Source organism: Pyxicephalus adspersus, chromosome 12, assembly GCF_032062135.1.
Source record: "Pyxicephalus adspersus chromosome 12, UCB_Pads_2.0, whole genome shotgun sequence".
NCBI classification, from domain to species: Eukaryota; Metazoa; Chordata; class Amphibia; order Anura; family Pyxicephalidae; genus Pyxicephalus; species Pyxicephalus adspersus.
Window position 1 is genome coordinate 18,706,252 of NC_092869.1, and position 27,269 is coordinate 18,733,520.

A 27,269-nucleotide genomic window follows, 5' to 3' on the forward strand; every position below is an offset into this window, starting at 1 on the left:
GTTTTCAGTATCTGAAGGACGGAAAGTTTGGAAAAGTTATAACAGATGCTAAACTGAAAGCAAGCATTTTTGTTGGTCCCCAAATCCACAATTTGATGCGTGATGCCACATTCAGAGACAAAATCAACCCACTTGAACTTGCTTTTTGGGATTGTGCTAGTTGCACAAAACTTTCTGGGTAACCAGCAAGATGGAAACCATGCTGAACTTGTGAACAACATGCTAACAGCATACCATCAATTTGCCTGCCAAATGCCACTTAAAATTAATTTCTTACATTACCATCTGCACTTCTTCCCACAAAATTTGGTTAATGTGAGTGATGAACAAAGGCAAAGGTTCCCCCAGGACATTTCTATTATGGAAACAAGATATAAAGGCCGGTGCAACCCCAACATGATGGGTGACTACTGCTGGTTTCTACAATGGGAGACAGCGGAGAGCCACAAATTCAAAAGCAAGTGCCTGAAACACTTCTGAATTAAAATAAATTGTGTGTAATTGTATATGTTGATGCAACATAAAACTAAGTTTTTGTAATGTCATGGAACTATGAGGCAAAAGTTAGTTTTGTACAGGGATTACATAGTAACTGCGGAACGAGATAATCGCGTCTATACGCGTAATTAACGTAAGATCCTGACGTTCTAGGCAGAATCGGACTTCAGATTTGGATTCAGCGTACTTGATTTAGTATAGGACACTAGGATTAGATTAAGTAGCAGACAATACATTTTTTTTCTTGTGATGCATTGAAATCATACACACACTTTCACACACAACCCTTCTGAGAGGAGGGAACAGTTGCCATAGAAACCGTCCACGAGGTTATTCTCACATCTTGGCATGCATGGGCTGCCTGCAATGTGATTGGCTGAGCTCAGGATTTGAGGTTAGTATCGAACATTTCATGTACGTCACTTCTTGTGCACGCTGGTGTAGGAAGCTGCTGCTGGGGGTTGATGTCCTGTAATCAGAAGAAGCAGATTCAACGTTTTTTAATAGCTGTCAGGTAGGAGAAAATCATTGGTTTAATCAATAGTCATGTTTATTTTAAATGTAAAGAAGTGAAAGACCTGGTATTGATACGAAAAGTACACTATTATCGTACATTCAGTTATGCATATTTAAACAACAATTGTTTATGTTTAAATATGTTAGTTTTTGAAGTATGAAAAGCGAGGCTGAATCATTCAGAAGAGGTATTTTACATGTGAGGATGTGTGTAAAATGCACAAACTTGAATAAATGTATTTTCATTGTTTAGCAAGATTACTTGTTTCTGGCTCTGATTCTGGATGTTGAAAAATAAACCTGAAGAAATCAAACCATCAGGTTCTTGCTAGAGAAGTGACAACATATTCTGCTCACTAGTATTTTGTATACTCTTCCGCTGTCACTGTCTTAATCGTTTATCGCTTCCATTTGTATTTTTATAGTGGTGGTTATGCTTTTTATGTAAAGTATGAACAAACAGTAAAAATACTGGCTTCATGATATTTCTTTTTCACTACCGATTCTAACATTGAGATGCCGGCTGAATGTTTTCTGTTTTACCTTTAAAATTATTTTTTATTATCACAGCACCAAATTGCTCAAGTCCAGCTTTAGCCCAAAACTTTCTTCTGGATCTTGTGTATCGAGTGGTAGTTCCAACAACAAAATGGATGTGTCTAAGGCAATAGTAGTAGTACTTCTTACTACTAAGCGTCACAATGTGCCTCCAGTCTTCTGGGTTTGATATACAAAACACTTTCTGAAAGCCAAGGATGTGATAGCCATACCCCATTGGGCTGTGTTTCTGAACCAGGGTTCTATATGTTAAAAAACAGATTGGTTGGGGTTCCTTCAGCAAAAGATTATTTGTGCTTCTCAGGTCAGTTTAGCCAAAATGATCATTGGTTTTAGTTATTTTTAAGGGTGACAATCTTCCCAGTGCCCAGCAATGTAAGAGGCATTCCTCCCACTGACCGCCACACTAATATTCGGTAAGTTGTGGATATAATATTTATAGTACGGGTTCCTTAAAACCTGGATGCCTGGATCAACTAGAATTTTTCTAGTTGCTAGTAATTGAGCATTCAAATCATAAACAGGATCAGCAAATTATAATGTAGAGAGAGATGAAACAATGCAAGAATTACCTCAGCAACAGCCAGGGGTTATTTTTTTTTTTTCTTTATTAGGCATAACACACTTGGTTAGTAAAATAGTATACATTTTTTATGTGATTTTTTTTTCCTCAGAATGCCAAGGTCAAAGACCACAGGAAAAAAAAGTCTAACGACAAAAGTACTTCCTCAGACGCTTGCTGCAAAAAGAAAGGAAACCTTTTTTCAAGTTACAAAACCGGTGGTGTTAACTGTTTATATATCCTTTTGTTTTTAATTAAGCAGTCTTGTAGTTTATAGGACCTAATGTAAAATGCACACTTTTAATGGTAGTCTCTAGGTTTGTTTGTTTCAATAAGCTAATAGCACTGTACCTCAGGGTTTTTTTTAGTGTTTTTAAAGTTCACTATTCATGGCAAAATGTATTAGTACAATGTCCTTAAGTACCACCAACAACAGTGTAAAACATGAGCCTACGTGAATAGATTCAAATTGGTGGGATAATTTAGGTAAGTTCCCATTTTCAATGGTATTGGTAAATCTAAAAGCCATAAAATGGGTTGATTTTGTTTTTTCAATAGATAACATGTTAGATTTGATATGAATATTCTAATGTAAATCTGTTGAAAACCATGGTATTCCCAGGCATTGGTTGATTGATATATCAGTCAAACATTGATATGAAATTAGTGCTTTATAACAACCAACAGCCAATGGGAGTATTCGCTGTCATTTTCAGTAGAAATCCAACTCTGCTGTTTGTTGTTGTAATCAGTAGGGAGTGATCTCATTGGCTTCAGGCTGTTTATATATACATATATCCCTATTTAACCACCTAGATGGAGGACGACGCTGGATGAGCACAGGGGGACCAGGTAAGTGAAAAATCTCGGGCTTAACCATCCTTGCAATTTTTTTTTGCCCGAGCGAAGGTCGGGCTTAACTGCAAGGAGGTTAATGTACAGTGCTGCAAAATATGATGGTGCCATATAAATCCTGTTTATTTAATAATGTAAGGGAGCCATATACCTTACCAAAAGATCTGCATTTCTCTCCATTCAGTTTTGTCTATAGATATTTGGTAACACAGATTTTTGGTTACTCGGATGGGCATAATATCCAATAGGAAACAATTGTGATTTTATCACCTTCTCCACAAAAGGGCTCATAAAATGTCATAAAATGGCTTAAGTGCACATAAATATACAGAGATTTCCGAAAATATGAGTATATACAAGCATAGTAGCAGTCATTCAAGTATAAACATTGGCAAGTTCCATATCGCAGAGTAACCCATCTCGAGGGCAATAATGTTGTTAGCTGTAGACTAAAGAGGGGGTTAAATTTACTTTCTACTGGAAGTAAAGGAAATGTGTATTTTATCAGTTTTCAGACCTGTTCTTTATAATAAACTTATTTTCAACAATTTTTAGCCCCCTACATACTTTGAAGACATAGCCGTGTATTTCTCAAAGGAAGAATGGCAGTACCTAGAAGCAGATCAAATAGACCTTTATCGACAAGTAATGATTGATAATTACCAAATAATCCACTCTCTGGGTAGGTTAAATGTTTTTTTCTTTGATAACTACATACAATGTTTAAAATAAGCAGAAATAAACTTTTGTTTTTATCACATGTTTATTATCTAGGCGATTCTAAATATATATTAGCTTAAAAAAAAAGTTATAGGCCATTGTATACGAATGCTGGTAAATAAAGGGTACAGGCAACACTGTGGGGTTTATTTATAAAGCAGGCAACACTGTGGGGTTTATTTATAAAGAAGTAAATCTGACATTCAGAAAAACATTCTGTGTTGTACCAAATCCATGTGTTTTATTTGAAGTGATTTGATTCTCCACTAGAAAATGTTTCAACGAATGATAGACTAGCTGTTTTTTTTTTTTGTTTGTTTTTTTTTTTATAGACCACTAAGAGGCTGGTTTGCAAGCATCGCACTTCCACAAGTGAGCCATAAAATGTGGGCTTTGGTGTTTGTAGCCGAGTAGATTATAAAACGGGAAGCCTGCTATGCAGTCCAATATTAATATTCCCCTAATATGTTAGTTACATACACAAGCACTCATATAAAAAATATGCCATAACATTGTTCCCCCAGATTTTTTTTTTAAGTGGGTGGTGGGAAGCTGTAGCTGGGTGGTCAAAAAGTTGGCGGGGCAAGACACATCAAGATTTGTCCTCTTAGGGTTTGTTTAGGTTTTTATGCCCTAAGTATCCAGTAACCACTAAAATTGTGTTAGTGGTCTACCTACCCCTATACTTTGTTTCATCTTTCTAATGCTTGCCCCCTAATATGTCCAATTTTTCATTTTTTTTGTATTATGCCCAAATAGTCCAGTGGTTTTGTTAAGATTGAAATCCCATACAGTAGTGTTAATTAAATAGTTAGGCTTCACATTAGAAGTAACATTTACTGCTGCCAAATGACTACTGGCAACTGATAGGCACCTGGGATTTATAACAGGTGTTGACTGCTAGGCTTCTTCAGGCCTAGCTGTTTTTCAAGCTGCAGTGGTTTCTGGCCGAGGAAGCAGTAGATGCATCCTTACTGCCAGTGTAAATTCAACGAACTTCAGATGTGCCCCTAGGGCTAAATCTCGTTGAAGCACAACTTTTGTGGTGGAAAATAAATCACTTGCCTTTAGCAATGACAAGTCCTTAATCTGTTCACAAACTGAGAACAGCGAGTCCAGGTTCTTCCTCACATCACCTGATAGTATGATACTGCACCGTGCAGATTTGATATCAGATGACATATCTTCCTAAAAATGTGAAAAAAAAAAAAAAACGAGATGAAAAAAATGCAGAACTTAGGCATTCGTGAGATTGAACATTTTTTTTTTTGTTTTCATTATAAGAAAGCCCCAGATGTAGAAGGAGCAGTCAGATGCAATTATGCCAGAAAGCTGTGGGTTACCCCCTGTAAAAAAAGTGTTTTAATTTGCAAAAACAATTGCTAATTATTCATGAGAGATAGTGCGTTTGAAAACTAATTTAAATTAATGGATTTTTTTAGCTCTGTGTACACAAAGGAAAATGGCAGAGCAAGTCCAAATGTCACTGCCTTAAATGAGCCACAATGGTTCAAAACTGATATGAATGAGAAACAGTTAGATAAATGTACGGTTGATAAAGCACCAGGACCTGATGGATTACATCCACATGTCCTCATAGAGGTGAGCTCAGTTATTTCAGATCCATTCTTTTTAATTTTTGGAGATTCTTTTAATCTCTGGTATGGTACTATAGATTGGAGTAAGGCCAATGCGGTTCATGCAGGTTCACTGATGTAACTGTATCTTGTCCAGCCTTGGAAAGCTTTAAAAAATCTAGCTCATTGTTTCTAATTTTTAGAGACTGTTTAATCCCTGGCATGTTACCAATGGATTGATCAATTTGGTACCAATCTTTAAAAAGGGAGCAAAGTCATTACCAAATAACTACAGACCGGTAAGTCCAACTTTTATAGTTGGAAAGATACTAAAGAGTTTGATAAAGATCCACATAGAGGAGTTTCTGCTGGAAAATAATATCATACGTGATAGCATGGTTTTAAGAAAGACCAAAGTTGTCAAACAAGTTTTCTCTCCTTTTATGAGGAAGTAAGTAAACGGGTAGACAGTGGAGTAGCAGTTGATATAGTGCAAAAGATTTTGACATAGTACCCCACAGATGGTTAATGTGAAAGTTAAGGCCTATAGGGTAAAAAATCTGCAAATGGATAGAGAACTGGCTTGAAGACCGCATCCAGAGAGTAGTGAATAATTTCTCTCCAATTAAAATACTCTAAATGGTCCAGAGTTATTATTGGTGTACCCTAAGGTTCATTGTTGGGACCTTTACTTTTTTTTTTGTTTGTTTTTTTAATTGAATTTTTATTGAACAAACTTATAAATATATATATATATATATAAAGAAACAAAAAGAATATTACAAACAAATTACAAACAGGAATAAATAGGTTCTTTCTAGATTTATTACAACAGCTAACGAAGCTTAACAGAATAAGATAGCCAGGGAATGATGAACATTCCAATATATAACAGGAAGTGCCAAAAAAATCCCAATAAGGATCTGCATCTCTCCTAGTACGTGCAATGGCAATGAAGGGAGGTAGGTGTGAAACCGTGTCTGAGTGCAGATTTTGGCATGACGAGATCTCTGAAAGTGTGGCTATCATAGGAAATAAAATGTCAGGGGATCCAATACCTTTTGTTAGAAACCCAAAGGGGAGGGGGGGGGGATTATGTGGCCAGGTTTCCTAAATGTTATACAGAGTTATTACCCTAGAAAACTTGAGTAGTAAGTATCCCAATCCTCCCATGTGCGGTGACATTTTTCTTTGTTGTTCGTTAGCAAGGCTGTGAGTTACTCAAATAGATGAACTTCCTGAATATGTTTTTATAGGTCTTCCATAGAAGGAGATAAGGTAGCTTTACATTTAGAGGGGATCAGTGTATGGGCTTCTATAATAATATGATAGATAAGCTTATGTATGGGTTTAGGTGGAGCAGTTATCAGGCCTTTGTAATAGGTAAAGAGATCTAAAGTATCTAATGATGTGTGATGTCTGGGAGTAGTTGATTGACTCCTTTCAAAAAATCTTGGATAGGGGGGCAGTACCAAAAAATGTGTTCAAGATTACTTCTATGTCCCCCACGGCGCCAGCAGGTAGGGTTTGTAACTGGAAACAACCGATGAAGCACTTCTGGAGTGTAGTACCACTGGAAAATATTTTGTAACACGTTTTCCTTGTAAATTGTACTGATACAGCTTTTATGTGCTGGCTCCCAAATCTCTGACCTAATTTCTGTATCCAATGTCTGACCCAATATCCTCTCCACTGTGAGCATATATGCAAATTTTACAGTTGGGGTACGAGTAGTAGTATGTAAAAGGTGATAGATGGAGGAGATGAAACCCTAAGAATACAGACCCTCCACACATAGCCTTTTAAAGGGGGTGCTGTCCCAAAACCTGGAGGAGAATTGAAGGGAAAGGGCATAATATCTTTTTTGTAGCTAAGCATAGAAAGAGGTTTGAGGTAGCTCACACTTTTCCCTGAGCTCAGGGAAAAACGGCAGTCTCCACTCCACTGGGTGCAGTAAGTGTTTAGGGTGAAATAGTACTTTTTGCCTCCAAGGGTTTGATATGGCTGCTGAGATGCTATTGGGTATCTGCTGTGTATAGATGTCAACATGTATTTTGATATACAGAGCTTCTATTTGTGCCGCATAAACACCAAGTAAATCACTATCTGTAAGTGACAAAAAGGAGCTCACAACATGACATTGGGATGTACTGGGGCAATTCAACGCTCCTCTAATTCCCTCCAAATGCTAGATGGTCAGAGCGATGTCCATGCAGGCAGGTACCGTAATTGAGTGATCAGGTAATATTTTTGGAAATCCAGGGCCCCCAAGTCTCCCATTTCTCTAGGGGTACATAAAATTTGTTTAGCCATTTTGTGCCATCTGTATGCCCACTTGTGCTGGTACCGTGACTGGGAGAGTTTAGAATAGATAGATGAATTTCAGGAGTAGCATTATTTTCACTCATGTGATCCTCCCAAGTAGAGTGAAAGGGTGGATCCTCCATTTACTTTAAGAAAGACTTAAAGCTGGGGGGGGGGATTTTAGAATACAGTTGATTATGTGTAGAGGTTATCTGAATCCCTAGGTAGTGGTTAAAATGATTCCTCCACACAAAGACACAAAGGAATAATGGTCATGTAAAGAGGAAAGCAACAACAGGGGCAAATGGAGGGGTAGTGCCTGTCTTTTGTGAATTGATTTTGTATCCCTAGACCTCTCCATACACTCAAATTCACTTCATAAATTTGGGAGGGTAGTGAGAGGCTGTGTTAGGGTGAGGAGGACATCATCTGCGTATAGCGATAACTTTTTTCGAGTATTTTTCTCAATTTTATACCCCCTGAATGTTGGGATTGGCACAAATGCTGCCAGGAGCTCAATACAAAAGGCAAATAATATAGGCAAAAGGGGGCAACTCTGCCGCCTTCCTTTCAATCAAAGGCTTTCTCTGCGTCCAGGCTAAAGACCAAGGAAGTTGTTTTGCGTTTATTAGGTATAAAATCAATACGTGACAGTATGGAATAAACCTGTTTGGTCCCCATGGACAACAGAAGGAAGAAGTTTAGAGAGACTGTTTGCTAAAAGTTTTGTAAAAGTTCAAAAGGGCTACTTTTGTATCCTTGCCAGATTTTAGGACCACTGTAATATGAGAATTTAACATTGAGGAAGGGATTGGTTGGCTGTTCATAAAGTCATGAAAAAAGTCTAATAGGTGGGGCAGTAAGTCAGGTAAGAAGTTTTGGGATGGTGAAACCTCCAATTATCATAAAGATGGGGATGCCCGATAAACTGTAAATATTTGTGATTGTTGTGCGACCTGTTCAGGGGGGGGAGATGTGAGGGTGGAAAGGCGATCCTGAGTCATGGAGAATAACCAGGTAGTTATGGTCAAACTCATCCAGTAAGGCAAGTGGCAAGTTTTAGAAAGAAATTTGTTTTGGCTTGTGTTTGGGGCATACAGGTTACACAGAGTGAAGTAAATATCCTGGAGGGTCCTATGAAGAAAAGGAAATCTGACAGTTGGTATACCAAAGCAGAGTAAATTAAACTCTTTAGGTAATATGGCCACACCAGCTCTCTTTTTGGAGGGCAAATTCACATGTACACTCCCAGGTATAACCTGGATCCAAAGTTAAAGGAACCAGTGTGGTCAAAGTGAGTTTCTTGTAAAAAAGCAAAAGAAATTAAAATCTGCTGACAAGCATTTCAATTCCCTGAGGACTAGTTCCCTCTTAGTGTTTGAATTCAAGGGCTTGACATTAAAGAATAACATAGCCATGATGATAGTCGAAGATCAGGGAAGCATTTTTTATCTCTCTTTGCCCTGAGGGGTGTGGAAGTGTTCCCCCTGAGGACAAACAAGGTGGGGCAACCTGTTTAAAAACATAAAAACAGACATCAAACTACCACAATAGAGTTGCCCATATGTGACTAAGGAACTTCTGTCCCTTGTTGGTCCCCAGTGCCCCCCCAGAAGGAGCCTGGGGAACAAAATTAAAGTGGTGGGCGAGCACTCACTCCTTTGGGGGTGAGAGGCCTGATGGGTCCCAAAGTATAGAACACTAACCATAAAACACATTGGCCAGCGGACTCTAGTTATCAATAAGAAAGAAGAGCCTTTCATGACCCTGAGCCAATTACGAGCCCCACAAGCGTAGTGAGGAGAGGCTACAGTTGACCGCGTTGCTGCAGTGTATGCCAAGATAAGTCCTGGTAAAGTTGGAAGGGAGCCCCATCAAATTCCAAGTTGAACACATTTTCGCACCTAGGTTATGATTACCTCCTTCAGTTCAAAATCTTCTAGCTGACAAATAACATCCTGCAGACAGGTTGTGGAGGGTAAAGCCAGATGAGCCTTGTGAATTTTAATCCCTTGAGAGAGAGGGCCTCCCAGGAAGCTGTTAACGATCACCTGAAGTACTGGCTTAAGATCATATGCTTGGGTGGCTTCTAGTAAACCCCCGACTCTGATGTTATTCCTGCAGCCTTGATTATCCAGGTCCTCCAAGTGGTGGTAAAGATCTCCAAGTTAAAGATCATTTTCCTGAGATTTATGTGTGAGGGTATCAATGTCACCCTTTCCTTGTTGTAAATCCCTATCTAGATCCTCCACCCTGTCTGCAAGAGACTACAAGCTGGTAAACAGAGTCCCAATCTCTGAGCGGCAGGTTGCTTGTTCCTCCACTATTAGTAGTTGAAAATCTGCTTTAGTTGGAGGTAGTGCTTGCAAAGAGTACAGATCTGGGTTGGTGGGGGGGGGGGGGGGGGGGGGTGTTGTGTCCTGGAATCATAAAGAGGAGACTGCACCTGATGTGCAGCACCAGGGTTTAGCTGAGAGTGTCTAGGAGAGTGGGTAGCAGCTGGGGGGAGGGTTGCTGGATGCTGCTGTTGCTGATTAAGGCCACCACCAAAGGGGTTCCTGCGTGTGTTGGATGCTGTGCCACTACCTTACATGTGGGTGGAGAATGGGTCTGTGCCATCTTAGCTGCTTGTGAAGGAGCCAAAAAGGGAGTCTTCCATGTAAGTCTGAATCGAGGGCTGAAAAGAACCACACTGCAGCGCAGGGATAGAAGGAATTTTCCCCACTCTTGCCTTTTTCGCCTTGTCCATATTACTAGCCTGGATGCCTGCATTTACCTTTACTGTTTAACATCTTTATAAATTATATTAGTATGGTAATAAAATTACTTTTTCCCTTGTTTAAGATGCCACCAAACTATGTAATGGATTTAAGTCCTTGCAGGATGTCTATAATCTAAAAACAGACCTGTACTGTTTGATTGGGCAGCCAAGTGACAAATTAAATTTATTATTGATGAATGTAAAGGTATGCACTTGGTGGCTAACAACATGCATGCTTAATACTGTCTAAGGGGCATACATTTGGGGGAGTCAAACTGTAAAAGGATCTGAGGGTTCTGGTAAATCGTAGACCTAATAATAGCTAGCAATGCCAAGCTGCAAATTCAAAAGCTAGAAAAGTACTTTCTTGCATTTAAAGACTGCAGAATTTGAGACAATCCTGCCCCTGTACAAAGCATTGGTCAGACCTCATATGGAATATGTAGTAGTCCAGTTTTTGGCACCAGTTTACAAAAAGGATATTGTGGAATTTAAGAGAGTGCAGAGAAGGGCAGGTAAATTGATTAGAAGAATGGAGGCATTCAGTTATGGGGAAAGTTGAGTAGAACTAAATCTATTCTCCCGGACGTTTAAGGGGGATATGATCACCCTGTAAAATTATTCAAATGGTCCATATAGAGAACACTCTACTCAATTAGTTACTTTAAGGTCATTACAATGGACAAAATGTCACTCATTACATCTGGAGGAAAAGAAATGTAATCTCTGGATAAGGAAGGAATTCTTCAACGTAAGGTCTGTGAAAATGTAGAATAGGAAGTAGTTTAAGCAAGTACTATAGATTGCTTTGGAAAAAAGCTTGATGCTTTTCTAGAAGAACATAATTTAACAGGGTATTAAAGTTTTAAAGTGAAGACAACAGAGACTGTCGATCCAGGGAACACCTCACGGGATCAGGAAGTAATTTTTCTTCCCTTGTTGGAGCAAATTGAACCATGTTTTTTTTTCTGAATCAACTGTCTATAGGGTTTTTGTCTGGGATATGTTTATTTCCCTAGTGGTTGAACTTTATGGACTTATAGTTAGGTTGAAAAACAGACATGATAGGCAGGACACTTCTATAATAATAAAATAAAAATTTTGAATTGTTTTTTTTGCCAATACTCTTTAAAAAAAATAGTATTGGCAACAAAGCTTATCTACATTGTATATAAGGTGTTTGTGTGTTGTATTTTTTATTTATTTTAAATTACCTTTTTATAGACATTACATATTTTTACGCATTTAAATTTGTAATATAATTTGCATATACATTTTGTTTAGGGTATTTGCGGGGTGTCCTGCAGTCCAAAATCATGCAATTAGAGAAACAGAAGTGACATACTAATGACTTTACCCTTCTTTCAAAAATCTGAATTGGTGATCAGACATTCTGATAGATTGAACTAAGCAACTGATTACCGTATTTAGAATAGGTGTATTCATTCCATTCACTCTATTTCAGTCATGCATACTATATTTAATGTATACTTTTCAAGAATGGTAATCTTCTAAATGTGGTAATTAGGTTGTTCTGAAACAACCACCACTAATCTTTTTAGAGTTGGTGTTTTGAGACATTTTAGTTTTACAAAAAAATATCAATATTAAGCTTTCATATCTATTTATTTAACAATAATTTACACAATAATTTTGTGATGCTGAAAAAAATATTGCAAGAGATTCTACAATCCACTGCAGTCAAGAATTGTGACTGTAAGTTGAAAGAGTAATGAAATGAAATACATAATACTAGTGTAGAATGATATGTACTAAAACAATACCATTTTGGGTTTATTGGTAAAGTGCCTAGTGCTGTATCTAGTTGATAAAACCATATTGCTAATAAAACCTGATACATACTAAAATTAAAAAACACATTAAAAAGTTATTTTAGTTGAGTTTATTATTAATAATGTTATTTGAAGAATACACAGAAGAAAATATCAATTAGAAAAACATAAATATGCATATATTTTTTCTTTGTTTGGAAATATCAAATCGAGTCACTGTCATTTTGTCTTTACTGTTTGTGTGCACCCATACCCCCTTCCCCCTCTTATGCAGAGCGGTAAAGCAGATTAGGATTCAATTACAAACATACCCGTGACAGAGAAATCTCCGCTCTCTCCTCACTCTGCTTTACACTGTTAGTGACATCAGTACTAACAATGAAATTGGAGAGATGAAAGCAGGGTCACTGAATCAGACAGGTTACCGTTACAGGTATGTATGTAACTGAAGTTATTTACAGTTATTTTCTTATTTGCATTGGTGGGTTAGATGATGAAATGGCCTCTGCTGTAATACTAATACAAATTAAGCCAGCTAGTTGTTGTATTACTTATAGTATAAAGCTAAAACACATAGTTATATAGTTAGTCAGGTTAAAAAAGACATAAAGTGCAACCACTAGGGAAATAAACATATCCAAGACATAGTTCTCCCCAGAGGTCTTTAGCCGGTTGCTCCGCCCGGCTGATTTGAATACCCCGCCCAGCTCTCGGCAGCTCTCATCCTCGGATGCACGGATCTCAGGCTGCTCACTGAAACAATAAGAGGTTACTGGCTACCCATGGCATAAACAACTGGGTGCACTAAATTTGCCGTGTTTTGCCACACCCCCTTTTTTACCACCCGCCTACAGCTTCCTACCACCCGGCTGAAAAAAATTTCTGGGGAGAACACTGCAAGATAAAAACTAGTAGCTATATAGACATAGTTGATCCAGAGGAAGACAAGAAAACCCCTGTTCAATTTGCCCCAATGAGAAAAAAAAAATCTTCCCGATTCCATGAAGCAATCAGATGTTCCTGGAATCAACAGTCTGTTATCTTTACTTTAAAGCCTTAATGCCCATTTAAGTTATGTGCTTCTAGAAAAGCATCCATTTTATTCCTAAAGCAATCTATAATACTGGCTTAAACTACTATTTTCTGAGGGAGCCTTTTCTACGGTTTATCAGACCTTCCAGTAAAGATTCCTTTCCTTTTCTGGAGATTAAACTTCTTTTCCTCCAGATGCAGAGCGTGCCCTCTTGTCCTTTGTAAATGATCTTGAAGTAAATTGTTAAGTAAGGTCTCTATGTGGACCATTTATATATTTATACATAATTCCCCCTTAAACGTCTCTTCTCAAAGGAGAATAGATTCAGTTCACGAATCTCTCCTCATAGCCGAGCTCTTGCTCCAATTCCACAATATATCCTTTTTGTGAGCTGGTGCCCAAAACTAGACTGCATATTCCAGTTGAAGTCTAACCAATGCTTTGTACAGGGGCAGGATTATGTCTCCATCTCTGCAGTCTATTCCTCTCTTAATATAGGAAAGTACTTTGCTAGCTTTAGTAAATTGCAGCTTGACATTGGATGTTATTATTAAAGAGGAAGTAAACTCAAAAAAAGGCCAAAACTAAAAAAATCCACTTACCTTCAATCCTGCACTGCAGTCGATTAGTCCAGAGGTCTCTTCCAGGTGTGCCAGGAGGCTTTGCGCTTCTATTCATTCTTGATTGCCTAGGCAGTGCTTCACCCTTTTTTTATTAAGTGGTGAACAGAGACACATACAATATGCATATAAAAAAATGTACAAAATAAAATGTAAAATCCTAGAAATCAATTTAAATACCTTGTCCCAAAATTCCCTAGCAATCGGATAGGACCACCAGATATGAAGCATTGAACCTCTGCAACCCCAGAAACATAAAGGGGAGACTGATAGGAACATTTTTGCCAGTCTAGTTGGAAAGAGATACCATCTAAGCATGACTTCATAGTTGGCTTCCACCAAAGCGGAGTTCAAGGAGACCTTAGATAGCGAGTAAACAGTATCCCACCAGTCCTCAAATTCCGATGTTATACCCAGTTCAGCTTCCCAGTTTAACATATATTTAGGTTTACCAGAAGGGGAGACTAAGGCTGAAAAAGTAATAGAAATTTGCCCTCTTGCGGAGGCTATAGATGAGCAAGTGCTTTTGAATGGGGAGGATCGCATGGGTCTCGGGGCCTGTCTGATTTTTGTGTTGATAAACAAAATCAATTGTCTATATCGAAAATGTTCTGTTGGTGGGATTTCGCGTTTACTGGTTAAATAATCCCAAGAAAGTACTGATCCAGCATCTATCAAATCTTTCACTCTGCTAAAGCCCTTTAAGATCCACCAATTAAAATGTTCTAGGTGCTGGCCTGGCGGAAAATCCGGGTTATTCCAAAGTGGAGTTAGAGGTTTGTGTGGGGAGAATAACTTTTTACAGTTATTACAGGATGTTTACAGTATTTATCACACAGCTGGATTGAGTGAGACAGAGCAGGGCATTTTATAATCCCTCTTGGCTTTTTCTTGCGCCACATGAGAGATTCTATAGAACCCGGGAAACTCATGATTCTCTATCTCAACCCATTGAGGTTGGGCCCCGTGCATCGTACTCAGTGACAGTTGCGCCACCTGTGCCGCCACATAGTAGTATTTAAAATGAGAGACTCCCAAACCACCCATTTCATTAGGAGCAAATAGAGTATCTTTACAGATTCTGCTCTTTTTGCCTGCCCAGATGAACTTCATTATTTTAGATTGGAGGAGTACAATCTCTTTCAGGGAGATCTGAATTGGAAGAGTGCAAAATAGATAAAGTAGCCTGGGAAGTAGGCTAATTTTGACAGCAGCAATCCTCCCCAGCCATAACGGGGGTGAATGGGACCACCACTGAAGGTCAGCAAAGAGTTTCCTGATCAAAGGCGTGTAGTTTAGCCTGTAAAGGCTACTGTAGGAGGGGGACAGCTATATACCCAAGTACTGGATGGAGTCATCACTCCAGCTCATATCAAATTTGTTTTTGATAGCTGCTAGCAACCCTAAGGGAATATTTATATTAGGAGCTTGGGATTTTGCTTTATTTACCTGTAGCATAGAGAAAAATCATCTAAAAGTTTAAAGAGGTTGGGCAAAGTGGTAATTGGGGAAGTGACAAACACCAATATATCGTCAGCAAATAGGGCGCATTTGTGTTCAACCTGACCACACCCAATTCCTTTAATATTTTGGTCCTTATGTATGTCTATCACTAATGGTTGGATTGCCAAGGCAAACAGGAGGGGAGAAAGAGGACATCCCTGTCTGGTCCCCCTTCTAAGCGGGATAGCATTGGAAAAAGAACCCCCCCCCCCGCAATATTTTCACTTCCGGGGAATCATAGAGAGCAAGCAACAAATTAGTAAAATAAGAGCCAAAATCCATACTGAAAAGAAACTTAAAACAGATAATTCCAGGAAAGGCTGTCAAAGGCCTTTTGGAGGTCAAGGAAATTAGCATTGCCTGACGTTGAGGTCCCTCGTCCCAGCTGGAGTTCACTACCGATATGAGGTCAATTGCCCTTCTCATTTCGGTCAGGGTCCTGTTTGTGTTGCATAGGGGCCCACCTGGTCTGGAGGGATATAAGCCCCTAAGAAGGAGCCCAATCGACGAATTGAAAGGATCTTCGTCATGAGTTTAAGGTCACAATTAAAGAAATTGGCCTATAATTGGTGACCCCTGAAGCATCTTTCCCTGGTTTGGGAATCACACTTATAAATGCTCTGTTAGCATCGTCTGAGAGAGGGTGCCCCTCCCTCAGAAAATTAAAATAACCAAATGTGGAGCCAAAATTGAATGAAATGTTTTGTAGTACAAATTAGAAAATCCATCCACGCCTGGTGAGCTGCCCATTTTAAGAAATCTAAAAATGCCATCTAATTCCTCAGGGCTTTTCCAAGATCTCTTTATGCTTAGATTTTAATTTGGGAAGGTTAGGAGTTGATGAGAGGAAACTCATCAATTCCATCTCGAGAAATTGAGTCTTTGGAACTATATAGACGGCCATTAAAGTCCTCAAAAACTTATAGAATTTTTTCTGGGTTTTGTGATAACCTACCATCCTTGATCTTAATTTTGGGGAGGGCGTGAGTTATAGCCTAGTTAATACATTTATTAACTAAGAGGCTGTCCGGCTTATTACTCCAAAGGAAGAATTTGTGTGCTCCCCAACGTATAGATTTCTCTGCTCTAGTTGTGAGAATTAAATTCAGTTCTTTTGGCCTCCAGTTGAGATTTCAGCCCAGAAAGAGGATCCTTTTTGTGTTGTAACTGTAGCCTGTGGTATGCTTTATGATGGTCATTAATAAGTTTATTATAAGCCTGTTTGCGTGAGGAACCTATTTTGATAAATTCACCCCTAATATACCCTTTATGGGCTTCCAAATTAATAGCCGGGGATGTATTGCTGGAAATATTGATCTGAAATAAACCACGTAGAAGGTTTTCTATTTCTCCTTGTACCAATGGATCGGAGACCAAACTTTCGTTAAGTCTCCATCTAAACCCAGCTTGAGTCCTGCAAAAGCCCGTTAGATATATGGCTAAGGGATTATGGTCAGACCAGGGAGTTGACAATATTCGGGCCCCTAGTAAGCCTGGAAGCATGTGGGACTGGACAAAACCATGATCAATACATGAGTACTGGGTATGGGCCACTGAGAAGTAGGTGTAGTCCCTGACTGATGGGTTCATTTCCTGACAAGTATCTATGAGATCATATTTTCTCAATATTCATATTTTCTCATATTGGCTCAACATTAAAAGATCATCCTGATGAGATCATAAGCCCAGATCTGGGGCTTATATATATATATATATATATATATATATGCATTATATCTACCACAGCAATAGGGCACCAGATCGTCATCCACAGAAAAAAGTTTCAAGGTGTCTTCTGATGATGTTTGCCAGATGAGTGAGTGGGTAAAGAGAGGTAGAGGCTTCCGTTTCTAGCGTGGATGGAGCCTCTTCCTTCAGGTTAAGATCCAAGTCCTTGAGGAGTTGTTCACCCTCACCAAAAGAGGAAAAGGAAAAACTTTTCCCTCAAGCTGGAATATCAATTTACAAGGGAATGCCCATCTATATTTAATCTTGTGGTCAATAAAAACTTGTAGCAAGGGTTTGAGTGCCCTCCTGCGTTGAATAGTAAAGGGTGTTTAATTTAAAATTTGTATCTGATGGCTTTCCATCTCAATATGGTCCAGACCCCTTGTTGCCTTCAGAAGAGTTTCTTTAGTAGTGAAATAGTGGGGCTTAACAATCACATCCCTGGGATGACCATATGGCCTAGGCGCAACAAGAGCTCCATGGGCCCTGTCAATTTCAAAGTGGGACCCTGGTAGGGAGACCTTGCAAGAAGTGCCCTACGGCGTCTGTAACATCTTTCACGGATTCAGGGAGGCCTCTGATCCTAAAATTATTTCTACGGGATCTATTTTCTAGGTCATCAAGTTTAAGTTGCAGATCCTCAATCTGGTTGTGCAGAACTAAGATTTCTTTGTAATTCTGGGTTTCTTTTGAAACTGTCTCATCTACTTTTTTTAAAAAAGACATCAATTCTAGTGCCCAAGTTCTGTAAATCTTGATGCAACTCAGAGGTGATAGTCACAGTAACCTTAGCCAGTTCTGTTTGCAGAAGTGCAGCAGGATTTAAAAACAGCCTGCTTTCTGCCAATGGAAGCTCAGAAGGGGGTGGTGAAGCAGGGGGGTCCTGTGAAGCACACTTAATCTGGATCCAGTAATATGGGACAAATCCTGAGGGCTAATGGATATTGGATCCTCCCAGTGATGAATATGGGAGTTGAGAACTGCAGGTGAGAGCAAAGCTGTGAGGGGGGGCTGAGTTATGCTGAGTTTAGGGGAAAGCTGCTCTGTCTGGGGGCTGGCCGGTGAAGAGCAGCCCCTGCTTACATACCTGTGGAGGAGATCCTCTCCTCTGATAATGAAGAGCTTGCAGCCACGTGTGTTTCCCGGAAGGCCGCCATCTTGGAAGCCAGCCGCAGAGGTTGAGACAGCTGAATGTGGTCTTTAGATTTAGTCCCTGACTTTCCGACCATCCTACAACTGTGCAGAGAGGAATCCGGATCCTGCACAGCTGATCTGTAGCGTGGCTGCCGAGGTAGGCTACTAGGAGAGCCGCTGAGGAATCCGGAGGTTGCCGAGCCGTCTACAACGCTGCCTTCATGGAGGGCCAACTTCGGTCTTTCTTGAATCCATGCTGACTATCACTTATAATATTATTTTCTAGCAGACACTCTTCTATGTGGTTTTTAATCAAACTCTCTAGGACCTTTCCAAATATGGTAGTTCAACCCTTCCGCTCTGTAGTTGCTTGGTAATGACTTTGCTCCCTTTTTGAAAATAGAAACCACATTGGTGTTATGCCAATCCATTGGTAACATGCCAGTTATTAAAGAGTCTCTAAAAATTGGAATCAATTGCAGTACTGGTGATAAAATAGCATAATTCTCTGTCGAGAAGTCAACTGCTTGCCTTTGCCTTGTATAAAAACTTGCACCAAAACGCATGAAGGTTCTGTTTTTTATTTTGAGCAGTAGTTTTACAGCAGAAGTCATCATGACAGTGACTTCTACCTTAGGCTTATACTTACAATGTAAAAAGACGTACCTCAACCTATATTGAGAGTGCAAACTCCAGTATATACATTTTATATGATTGTTTTCCAATATCAGAGACTTGTAAGTTTCAAACATAGAAAATATGGATTTCACTGAGGGTGATAACACAATTTGTGTTTGTTCTAGTAAATATTTAGGTTTTAGTAAAGCTATAAATTAGGATATTAGGAGGTTACGTTGCATTTTTTAATTTTGTGAAACATTTTGGCTCTCACTAATACTCACAATTCAACATCATTGAAGTTTTTATTTTATTCTTTACTTTTTGTTTACATAAACTTTCTCTTTTTTTGCTTAGGACACCAGAATGATAAACCTACTTTAATATCAAAAATTGAACAGGATAAAGAACTATTTATTAATGAATGGGAAAAGCATTCAAAAGGTGAGTTTACAAGAAATGGATTCAAGCTATATGTTCTGTATTTTAAAAGTAAACTTGTCATCTTTCATAATTTATCTGTCCACCCCTGACCTGTCTCCCTCAGTCCTGGATAAGGTCTCATGCTGCCTGTCAGCCATCTCCTCATGGATGTCTGACCGATTCCTGAAACTCAACCTGGATAAACCCCACATGGGTCACACCTTTCCTCCCCTCCACCTCCAAGCACTGTCTTTTAACCTGGTTTTACAACCTCTCTTAATTGTGTAATACATGTTCTCAGTGTCATGTCCTTATCAGCATAAACAATGAAACTCATAAATTAAATGTGGGAATACTAATTGTTCCCTTCAAATGTGGCATTAAACAAACACAGGATTTATTAGGTTGCTACCCTTTGGATGATGATTCGGACAGGCTAAGACAAAACTTGTTTGGACCTAAAGATTCTACAAGTAAAAGCTTCAAACTTTGGCTAACACAAAGGATACACTATTACAAGCCCAGTTATACCTAAACAAAGTATATATGCTATGTAACATACAAAAGTACATGATTTGATTAATATGATCCTAAACTGGAAATCTTTCCTTGATCACACAATTTGTGTCAGTTCTAGTAAATCATCAGGGGCTAGTAAAGCTGTGGACAAGGGAATTAGGAAGTCACCTTACATTCTTTATTTTTTGGGAAACAGGTTGGATCGCACTGATTCAACAACATTAAACTTGAACTTGGTACAGTTAGTATAAGAATCTGACTTTGTTTTTACATCTGCCACAATAGATTTTATTTATTTGGTGTTCTGTAAATGTTTTCGTTGTTGTAATAGTAAAGAAGAAGTTAGGAAGGTACTCAACATTCTCTTCTTCCTTTGTCCAGTCAGCACAGTTAGAGGGGGAGAAGTGACTAAGGAAACAATCTCCTAATCTGTTTTTTCCTAAAATGGAGAATAAGTATAGTTTCCGTTATTTCAGGGGTAGCTGAGCCCTTGGAGGAGGCATATAGTTATAAGCGTAAATGAAGAAACTGGGTCACACAAGTAAAATTATTCATTCACAATTTTTTGCGGTTTTCAAAATTATAAATACCATTTAGATGCAATTTACCCATGCCTCAGCTGAGCTAAATAGTGGTACCATGGTATGGTATCAGTGGTATCATGGTCACAGCAAACAATGCCATTTCTTTACTACCATGCCTGTATAATTATAATTTGAAAGTGAGGTCAGAGTCTGATGTTTTCAATCATTGGAATGACAACCAAGTGTATGTAAAGAATGTAAGTGAGAGATCTTGTTTTTATGAGGAACAGGGATCCACCAAAGCCTGATAACACACAGAACACATTTGTGGATGTATACCATGGCTTGAACAAAGGATAATTCAATAAAGCTGGAAATGGTTATGTGAATTTGGACTCCACCAATCATCAGTCAGACAGAATGAGCTTGATTTATTAGAACTTTCTAAGCCTGGCTAAGATAGACAATGAAGGGAGAACTTGGATGATCCAGCAAACCTGGCTGGTGGGTTAAAAACATTTGCCAAATATTAGCAAATTATTGTAAAACAACAAAACTGAGAAGGAAAATTATTTTTCTCTGTCTCCATCTTGTTCTTAACCTCCATTTTGTAGCAGAAGTAGCCATGAAAAATATAACAAGTAATCTGCTTCATTGTAGGGGGTTGTGAGCATCCTGTGGAACTAGTGTAATTTCTCTTCTTGTCTAATGTGTTATTAGGAACAAAGCAACTGGTCACCTGGGGAGGTGTGAAGAGAATCCCAGGATATCAAGGCCATACATTGTTTAAGGCCATCAATCACTCAGAATTCCTGAATAGTCACTTATCATTTCAAACCTTTAAATACCATTCTGTACCACCTACTTTACTTTGTATAAATAACACCATCTTTTCTGAATAGATCAGAACTGCCACCCCCAGATCAAATTGGTGTCTGTATCTGTTCTCTTATGATCGTAATAAGAACCTATTAGCTGACATTTCTTTTTAAGAAGTAGGTACATTTTTCCTTGACAATATCCTATTTGTGAAAGATGGTGGTGGGGTTGTTATGGTTTGGGCCTGTTTTACTGCATCTGGGCCTTGATGGCTTGCCTTTATGGATAGAACAATGAACTATACCAGGGAATTGTAAAGTAAAACATCAAGACAAGTCTGACCTGACCTTCATCCAATTGAAACATTGTGGAGAAAGCTAAAGCAAGCGGCTCATCTGAGGAAACCTATCAACATCCAAGAGCCGAAGCTGTTCTGTATGGAGGAAAGGGCTAAAATTCCTACAAGTCAATGTCCAGGACTGATCCACAGTTACCACAAATGTTTAGTTGCAGTTACTGATATACAACTTGATCACACCAAATACTGAGAGCGTGATTTACTAACTTTTACTACAATTTGACACTGTACCCCACAGTTGGTTATTATGCAAGTTAGGATCAATAGGTTTAGAAAAGTCAATCTGTAAACTGATAGAGAACTGGCTTAAAGATCGCATCCAGAGAGTTGTATTTAATGATTCATATTCTGAATGGTCTAATGTTATTATTGGTGTACCCCAGTGTTCAGTGTTGGGACCTTTACTGTTTTACTGTTAAATATAGAGTTTGGGATTTTAAAATTACCCTTTCTGTGTTTGCAGATGACACCAAACTATGTAATGAATCTATGTCCATACAGAATGTCTATAATCTACCAGGAGACCTGGATGTACTGTTTGATTCGGCAGCCAAGTGGCAAATTACATTTAATATGGATAATTGTAAAATTATGCACTTGGGTGCTAACAACATGCATGCTTCATACTGTCTAGGGTATACATTTGGGGGAGTCAGCAATGGAAAAAGATCTGGGAGTTCTGGTAGATCATAGACTTAATAACACCATGCAATGCCAAGCTGCAATGTCTAAACCTAGTACTTTCTTGTAATAAAAGAAGAACAGACTGCGGAGATGGAGGCATAATCCTGCCCCTGTACAAAGCATTGGTCAGACCACATGACCACATCTGGAATATGCAGTCCAGTTTTAGGCACCAGTTCACAAAAAGGACATTGTTAAATTGGAAAGAGTGCAGAGAAAGGCAACTAAATTATTAATAAAAAAGGAGTGGAGGAGCTCAGCTATGAGGAGAGATTATCTTAACTGAATCTATCTCCTCTTGAGAAGAGATGGGGGAATATGATCACCCTGTATAAATATATATAAACAGTCCATATAGAGAACTCTCTTCTCCATTATTCACTTTGAGATCATTACAATGAACAAGAGGGCACTCTTTGCGTCTGGAGGAAAAGAAGTTTAAGCTCCGGATAAGAAAGGGATTCTTCACTGGAAGGTCTGTGAAAATGTGGAATTGGCTCCCTCAGGAAGTAGTTTCAGCAACTACTCTAGATTGCTTTAAGAAAACGCTGGATGTTTTTCTAGAAGCACAGAATATAAATAAGTATTAAAGCTTTAAAGTAAAATTAACAGTGACTATTGATCCAGGGAACATCCGATTGCCTCATGGAATCAGGAAGGAATTTTTTCCCCTGTTGAAGCAAATTGTACCAGGGTTTTATTTTTGCCTTCCTCTGGACCAACTATGTCTTAACCACCTAAGCGTTACACTGAGGTCTAGATTTCTGTACCAAAAGTGATCCACTGTTTTTCATGAAATTTTTTTTTAAATTGTAGACCTGTAACTTACTTTTAGATCTGGGATATGTATATTTACCATAGTGGTTGAACTTGATGGACTAATGTCTTCTTTGAACCTAACCTACTATGTAACTAGCAGATATGTTATTGGTTCATTTTTTTTCCAAGAAACACATGACCAAATACAACTATAAATAGTTTTTCTTCATCTACTTTTAGGACTTAAAAGTTATATATGGGGTATGTATTTCTGGTTTAAATAATATAATTATGTCCCAGTTCTCGAGTGTGAAACAAAATTAAACCCCCAATATATATATATCACTAAACAGATCATTCTAGAAGCTAAATATGCCAAAATATGCAAATTTGATGTACACACATCTTTATATTGGTAAACAACTCCTGTGGGTGTAAGGTTTTCTTGTGCTTTAAATGAAAAGCAGACTGCTGTTTATTGCCTATTCACAGAATCTGTTGCTTCAATTTTCAGCGTAGTTTGTTCACTGTCATAATTAAAAAATCCTTTGCTTTATCAATGGTGCCACATCCCACAAATTACTTTTAAACTTTGATGTCAATGTATTAGGACTTTATTAGCACATTTTTAACGAACATGTATGTAAAAAAGTATAATTTTATATTGTATATAATTAAAACATACATAAAATTTAATTCTGGTAACTCCAAAGTCACAGTAAACATAGGACAAGATTATTATAAATTGAAAACATGATGAATTTAGGGTCATAACATATAATCCATATTCTTAGAGCAATGCCCATGCTCAACGCGTTTCATTTTTTAAAAAAGCAATGGCTATAGAACATCAAAATATAATATATATAAAATAATTTTTTACTTTATTATATATATCAAAATAAAATATGAATAATTGAACCAATTTGCTGGACCATAGCTGTTTAAATATATTCTATTTTCTGCTTAAATTTATCATGTTGAGTAAGCTAGACTGCATTCCTTAAATGGAAGTCTTTTTGCCCACAATGGAGACTAAACTCCTTTGGAACTGATTAAATGTTACTACATCTAATAAAATATACAAGTAGCCATCATAGCAATATAGATCAAACATTGGCGTAAACACAGTATTTTCAATAGTTGAAACGTGTTAACATGCGCATTCCGGATGACCCTATATGGGAGGTAGATTCGCCCCTTTCGAGGACCGGTGCTGTGACACGTCATTTTCTCCCAGAGGGAATTGACCATGCGCAGATATGACCAGAAATCACTGGTACTAGCATCGGACTGGTGATTCCATGACGATGAAACCTGTAACAGCCGGCAGTGAGCAATCAAAATATCAATGTTAAATATCTATGTTTAAATATACTTTTTGGAAAAAAGAAACATGGAAATACAAAAAGCAATCCATTTTTAGGCAGTTACAATCGTGGCAATGATCATACAAATTGTATAAAACATAAAGCTCATTTTTTGAAAATAAACTTTTTTATATACTTGTTCATTCAATATTTGCTATTAAAGTCCCAATACATTGATATCAATGTTTAAAAGTTTGATTACTGCACACATGCCACTAAACTATAATTTCCTGTGTATCTTAGTAATGTCTTTTACATATTTTTCTAGTGCCTATATTTATGCCATTAACGTTTTGGTATTTTTTTATTTTTTTTTTTTAGACACTTCCAGATTTAATACAAAAGAGCTACATCTGTCTCTCTTAACACCTGAAGAACTGACGGTGAAAGGTATATATTTAACAGGTTACCTAGCAAACGGTTCAAAAACATTGTCTGATGCAAATGCAAGTCTACCCCTGAAACATCAATATAACTTCCGAAAACGAGTTGCAGTGGAGAACTTGTCAAGCTATGGCAAAATTATAGATACTCCAAGGTTCAGCAAAGAACTACATACATCTAAAGAGTTGACAGTGAAAAACAAATACTTAACATGTCACCTAGAAAACAGTACTAAAACACCTACTAGTGAAAATGAAAATCTGCTTCCTAAACATCAGTACAGCTTTCGAGGCAGAATTGCAGTGAACTACACCACGATTTATAATGATGTAGATGGTGTGATAGATTTTAAACCTCACAAGAACTTGCAACGGAAGTCAAGCTGTGGAAAAATTGTGAATGCCTCCAGAATTAAAACAAAAGAGCTACATGTATCTCTGTTAACACCTAATGAATTGAAAGAAAAACCAGGAGACCAAGAAAACAGTACAAAAATATCCTCTAATGTAAATAGGCGTTTGCCCCCCATACGTCAGTACAACTTCCGAGAGAAGTTTGCAGTGGAGTACACTATGTTTTATGATGATGAAGTGAGACAACTTAAATCTCACAAGACTTTACAAAAATATATGAGGAATGGCAAAATTCAGTCAAAGTGTGCCCAGTACACTTGTAGTGAATGTGGGAAAAGCTATAGTCAAAAACCAAATCTGATTAAACATCAGAAGGTCCACACTGGCATTTCAATCTATGTTTGTTCTAAGTGCGATAAGTGTTTTACTCAACGCTCTAACCTTAAGAGACATGAGAGGTCTCACTCTGTGGAGAAACCATGTGTCTGTTCTTACTGTGGGAAGGGCTTTACGAAAGTTCATCATTACACAAACATCAGAGAATTCACACTGGACTTAAGCCATTTGCATGTTCAGAATGTGGCAAGACCTTCAGCATTAGTACCTATCTTATTGTTCACCAAAGAACTCACACAGGCGAAAAGCCATATGTCTGTGCAGACTGTGGAAAGAGCTTTACTCAAAGTTCCAGTCTTACCACGCACCAGAGAATGCATACAGGCATTAAACCATATGCTTGCAAAGAATGTGGGAAAGGCTTTACTACAAGTTCCCATCTTATCACTCACCAAAGAACCCACACAGGAGAGCGTCCTTACCATTGTGGGGAGTGTGGGATGGCCTTCAAGCATAGTACCCACCTTGTCCTGCATAAGCGCAAACATACTGGTGAGAGGCCATACAGGTGTCCTAAGTGCCCACGGACGTTTGCTCAGAGGCCTCAGCTTCTAAGACACCAACAAAAATGTCATGCATGTGAACATTTCCAGGATTAAACTGTCAACCTTTTAGTTATCGCTTAAAAAAAAAATATTCACATTCTTTAATAAAGCAGTTGTCAGCTAAATTAAGCTTTTTGTGGGCAATTGCTAAATCCTTCCTAAAATGTTAGTTACTTGGCTAACTTTATACTTGGGCCTATATACAAAAGGGTATTTCTTCGGTGCAATATTTATTAGGAGTTAGTGTCACAAATTTTAAATCTGCTCGCCTAAAGTAGCTTCAACTAGCTTTTTCAGGAGGAATACCACAATGGTAGCCTTTATTTTTATCATGCCAGGTGTACTTTCAAAGGTCTATTCTCCGTGCTTAACTGAAATCAAGAAAACAGATTGAATTGTTTACATTGGCTGATAATGATAGGTTAACATATACAATTTTTTTAACAAATAAATGAATTCAAAATAATCTTTCTTAATGTACATTTTAAGAAAACAAAGCTATATACGCAATAACATGCTTAGTGCTGACAAAAATGCTAATTGTGTGTCTCTGGCTTTAATATATTAAACCATAGAATGTAAACAGTATGTAGCTTGGAAGTCAGAACTCATGGCATATGCTGGCTTCCAAAAAGCAAAGGATTAAGTAAAAGTGTTTAAACATTGTAGTCTGGGTTGAGAAGGTTTTACATTTGCAGTAAGAAAACTGTATACAGTTAGTCATAGTAACATAGTAGGTCAGGTTGAAAAATGTCCATCAAGTTCAACCACTAGGGAAATAAACATATCCCAGATATAAAATCCTATGGACATGGTCCAGAGGAAGGCAAAAAAACCTCTGGTACAATTTGCTTCAACGGGAAAAAAATGCCTTCCTGATTCCATGAGGCAGTCAGATGTTCCCTGGATCAACTGTCATTTATTTTTACTTAAAAGCCTTAATACCCAGGTATATTCTGTGCTTCTAGAAAAACATCCAGCAATCTATAGTAGATGCTGAAACTACTTCCTGAGGGAGCCTTTTCCACATTTTCACAGACCTTACAGTGAAGAATCCCTTACTTATCTGAAGCTTAAACATCTTTTCCTCCAGACACAAAGAGTGTTCTTTGTAATGATCTCAAAGTAAATAATTGAAAAGAGAGTTCTCTACTCTATATGGACCATTAAAATATTTATACAGGGTGATCATATCCCCCCTTCAACATCTCTTCTCGAGGGATGATAGATTCAGTTAAGCTATTCTCTCCTCATAGCTGAGCTCCTCCATTCCTTTTATTAGTCCTTCTCTGCACTCTCTCCAATTCCGGAATGTCCTTTTTGTAAACTGGTGCCCAAAACTGGACTGCATTTTC

The 27,269-nt window shown here is 38.1% G+C and overlaps 1 pseudogene; it reads left to right on the forward strand.

Moving 5' to 3' along the window:
* Window positions 1–35: 35 nt before the first annotated feature.
* Window positions 36–26,887, forward strand: LOC140342497 (uncharacterized; annotated as a pseudogene).
* The last annotated feature ends 382 nt before the right edge of the window (window positions 26,888–27,269 follow it).